Source organism: Chiloscyllium plagiosum, chromosome 30 (assembly GCF_004010195.1).
Source record: "Chiloscyllium plagiosum isolate BGI_BamShark_2017 chromosome 30, ASM401019v2, whole genome shotgun sequence".
Taxonomy (NCBI): Eukaryota; Metazoa; Chordata; class Chondrichthyes; order Orectolobiformes; family Hemiscylliidae; genus Chiloscyllium; species Chiloscyllium plagiosum.
This window is the reverse complement of record NC_057739.1, coordinates 81042-85653: the sequence shown is the minus strand read 5'-3', so window position 1 is coordinate 85653 and position 4612 is coordinate 81042. Positions and strand designations below refer to the sequence as shown.

The following is a 4612-nucleotide window of genomic DNA, read 5'->3' as shown; positions in this document are numbered from 1 at the left end:
CCCCCCCCACTTCCCCCCTTCCTATAACTGCCATCCATCACATACTGTTGCTGTTGCAAATTCCTCAATGCTTCTAACTGTCTCTCCAACCGATCCATTTGATCTGATAGGATTCACAGCCAGCAGCAATACTGTCATGGAAAGATGCTTCTGCAGCCGGCAGATTAGAAAGGATGAGATCAAGTGTGTTTTGTCCTCTTGTTGGTTCCTTCACCACCTGCCACAGAGCCAGTCTAGTAGTTGTATCCTTTAGTAACCGACCAGCTCGATCAGTAATGCTGCTGCCAAGCAATTCTTGGTGATGGACACCCAGAGTACATTTTCCACCCTCAGTGCTTCCTCCAAGTGTTGTTCCAGATGGAGGAGTACTGATTCATCAGCTGAAGGAGGACGGTACGTGGTAACCAGTAAGAGGTTTCCTTGCCCATATTTAACCTGAAGCCATGGGACTTCCTGGGGTGTGGAGTCTATGTCCAGCACTCCCAAGGCAAGTCCCTTCTGACCGTATACCACTGTACTGCCACCTCTGCTGGGTCTGACCTACTGGTGGGACTGGACATATCCAGGGATGGTAGTGGTGTTGTCTATAAGGTATGATTCCATAAGAATGACTATGTCAGGCTGTTGCTTGACTAGTCTGTCAGACAGCTCTCCCAATTTCAGTACTAGCCTCCAGATGTTGGTCAGGAGGACATTGTATGGTCAATCAGGCTGTTTGGTGTTTTTGCTGTTTTGGTGTCTTTTCTGGTTCCAAAGTCAATGGTGGTCTGTCTGGTTTCATTTCTTCTTTGTTTGACTTTCTAGTGATTGATACAACTGAGTGGTTTGCTAGGCCATTTGAGAGGGCAATTGAGAGTCAACCACATTGCTGTGGCTCTGGAGTCCTATGTAGGCCAGACCAGGTAAGGATGGCAGATTTCCTTCCCGAAAGGGCAATGAACCAGATGGGTTTTTCCTGACAATTTCATGGTCATCAGTCGATTTTTAATTTGTTTTTTTATTTAATTCAAATTCCACCATCTGCCGTGGTGGGATTCAAACCCAGGTCCCCAGACCATTATTCTGCGTTTCTGGATTAATAGTCGATTGATAATGCTACTTGGCCATCATCTTCATTATGTGCTGTTTAAAATAAAGTTTGCTGTTCTGATAAAATTCAGTTGTTGAGGAACCCCAATTAACAACAGTTTGCAAATGGTGGAATTTGAATGTAATAAAATTCTGGAGTTAAAAAGGTTAGCCTAATGGTAACCTGCCAGTTCCTGTGAATTCTCATTTGGTTCATTCATAATCTTTCGTGAAGGAAATCTACCATCTCACCTGATCTGGCATAAATGTGAATACTGACACATAACAATGTCGTTGACTCTTTAAATATCCTCTGGATAGTTTCAACGGATGAAAAATTTTGTGGTGATCCTGTGAACAAACAAATCAAAAATCCATTCACTGCAGTTACGTGTGAACTCACTGGTTTCATGAAGCTGAATTACAGTGAAGTTCTTCCCACGTTCAGAACAGGGAATGGCCTCTCCCTGTATTCGCTGGTGGACAGTGGGGGTTGATGATGTGTTAACACAGCCCCACCATGAGAGCACCTGAATGGTCTCTCTTCAGTGGGAACATGTTGATAATACATCAATCCACTTGAGCTTTTAAAGTATATCAGATCACTGGAACTCATAGCATTTCCCATAGTCTGTACATTTAAAGATCTCTCCCCAGAGTGAACACGCTGATGTTTCAACAGGCTAGATGACAAGGAGAAATCTTTCCCATGCTCAGAGCTTGTGAACAATCTCCCCCCAGTTTGGACTCGCTGGTGGCGTCAGCAGGTGGGATGACGAATGAATTTCTTGCCACACAAAGAGCAGGGAAACACCCCCTATCCATAAAGATCGCACTGGTGAGCCAGTAGATGGGAGGACTTCATAACTGCCTTCCCACATACAGAGCAGGTGAACATTTTGTTTCCTGGTGTGACTGTGTCAACATGTTTGCAGCTTGGATAGGTAATTGAAACCTTTCCTACAGTTCCCACATACCCAGTTTCTTGTCAATGTGACACTGTTTTCGTTCTAAAAAGTCATGTGATTCCCTGAGACCTAGTCTGCACAGAATCTGTGCACAGTTTATCCTCACTGTGAATAGCGTATCCGCCTTCCATGTTTTAAAACCAATTATGTTCAGCTTGCAATAAATTAAGCAGCTCTGACAGATCCTGGTGTGATGTTTGGTATGTCTCTTGACTGCACATCCTCAGTTTATAAAACACTGGAATTGATCTGAAACAAAAAAGGTGTATGAGATAAGGTAACTTGTGAAATCAAGGGGAATTAATCTGGCAATTGGTGGGGCTGGCACTAGAGAATAGTGACCATAAAAACTACTGCATTGTCATTAAGTCACCAACTGGTTCTCTCGTGTACATCAGGGATGGGAACTATCATCCAATCTTGGACCGCCACAAGGCACTGATGTCAATGTGGAGAGACAGAGCACTGGCAGGGGCTGAGAACAGTCCATGGGCTTTTTCTACATTCAGTGAGAGAGGTCATAACCTTTATAACCTGAAGGGGTTTCTTCCTTGCTGTTTTGTTCACCATATATAGAATCCAATCAACTTAAAGTAATCCGAAGTCGGCAATAAAATGGGAAACTAACTAAATCAGAATGTGTTTCTTAGTGTCTGTGATTCTGCTGCTGGTCACTGCATACTTCCCCTCGCCCAACAACCAGGCACAGATAATACAGAGAAGCAGCAGACACTGGCAGGGAGGTGAAATTAAGACCACAATCAGGTGAGCAAATGACCTTGTTGAATGGTCACTCATTCTCCGATACTTACTGTTCAGCCAGACTGAACCTACCTACACACGCAGTCCATTCGTGTCCTCCAAATTAGTTTAAACCGAAATAAGATTTGATGCACTAGGACCCGGTGAGGAAACAAAGACAAGCTGAAGCCCCGCTCACTTCTAAACGTCATCAAGTTGATGCGCATGCGTCCGAATCCTGGCAGATCCAACATGGCGATGGTCTACCCGGAGCTGATTTCGGGACAAAACCCTGGGGCCACTAATCAGGCAGTTGCAGGTTATTAATCGAGGTTTAAGGTATTTATCAGCTATTAATAAACCTTTCTGCCTTCCCGCCCGTTCTAGGGCTCACTCCGCGGTCCTGCATCGTCACCGTCTTCAGATGAAGTTAAAAATCATACAACACCAGATTATAGTCCAACTATAACTTGCAATATAGCGTGGTGTTGCGTGATTTTTTTTAACTTTGTACACCCCAATCCAACTCGTGAGAATAGGTAGCGAGAAACTGTTTACGTTCACAAAAGAATTAAGAATGAGGTGGCACTGATATAAAGTACTTGGCAAATAAGCAAATGTCGAGAGTGTGGTGCTGGAAAAGTACAGCAGGTCAGGCAACATCCGAGGAGCAGGAAAATCGACGTTTCGCACAAAAACCCTTCATGTCGATTTTTCTGCTCCTCGGATGCTAACTGACCTGCTGTGCTTTTCCAGTAAAACAGTCTTTACTCTAATCTCCAGCATCTGCAGTCCTCATTTTCGCCTAAATAAGAGAACGTGAGATGAGGCAAACCGTTTTTATGCAGCAAAAGGTTAAGGTCTGGAATGCACTGCCAAAGAGTGTAGTGGAGTAGTACAGTGAAGAAAATAAAATTGAACAGTTATTTGAAAAGGAAGAATGGGGTGGGTGATGGGGGAAAGTGTAGAATAATTCGTTGAGATGATTCTTTCGAGTCCTGTTGAGCTAAATGGCCTCCTTTTGCACCGTAATAATTTTGTGAGCATTAATTCTGAGCTACACCAGGAAATATCAGGGCAGGTGAACAAAAGCTTGAAGGAGGGACAAAACAACAAAAATGAGATACATATACAGAGATTTCCAGATCTTACATAGAACATAGAAGAATACAGCGCAGTACAGGCCCTTCGGCCCTCGATGTTGCGCCGATCCAAGCCCACCTAACCTACACTAGCCCACTATCCTCCATATGCTTATCCAATGCCCGCTTAAATGTCCATAATGAGGGAGAGTCCACCACTGCTACTGGCAGGGCATTCCATGAACTCATGACTCGCTGAGTAAAGAACCTACCCCTAACATCTGTCCTATACCTACCACCCCTTAATTTAAAGCTATGCCCCCTCGTAATAGCTGACTCCATACATGGAAAAAGATTCTCACTGTCGACCCTATCTAAACCCCTAATCATCTTATACACCTCTATAAATAAGTTAAATTATTCTAAATTCTGGTTCCTTTTGTTCATGCTTCATCTGTAGTATTTAAATAAATTCTGTTTTGTTTAAAGCTCAATGGTTTGACCAGGTGCATCACTCCTGGAATATCCACCATACATCTGCTTAAAAAAATTAAAAACGTTAGGGTCTGGGCTCCCTTCATAAAACATTTTAAGAGCGTCTGATCTGGTCTATAACAGATTGGTGGTCTGGCCTGGAGCCCCAGAGACATGTATTGGCCCTTCTCTGAATGAGGTAAAAACAATGACTGCAGATGCTGGAAACCAGATTCTGGTCAGTGGTGCTGGAAGAGCACAGCAATTCAGGCAGCATCC

The 4612-nt window shown here is 43.7% G+C and overlaps 1 protein-coding gene across 9 annotated transcripts in view; it reads left to right on the top strand.

The window, feature by feature from the left end:
• The first annotated feature begins 3012 nt into the window (after nt 1–3012).
• Nucleotides 3013–4612, top strand: part of LOC122564677 (zinc finger protein 239-like) — a 74498-nt gene continuing 72898 nt past the window's right edge. For 4 of the 9 annotated variants that reach the window (XM_043719763.1, XM_043719758.1, XM_043719761.1 and 1 more), the window contains exon 1: nt 3013–3116. The gene's annotated coding sequence lies outside the window, so the exon portion shown is untranslated. The remainder of the gene's footprint in view (nt 3117–4612) is intronic. The other 5 variants (XM_043719764.1, XM_043719759.1, XM_043719753.1 and 2 more) reach the window with 3 other exon arrangements.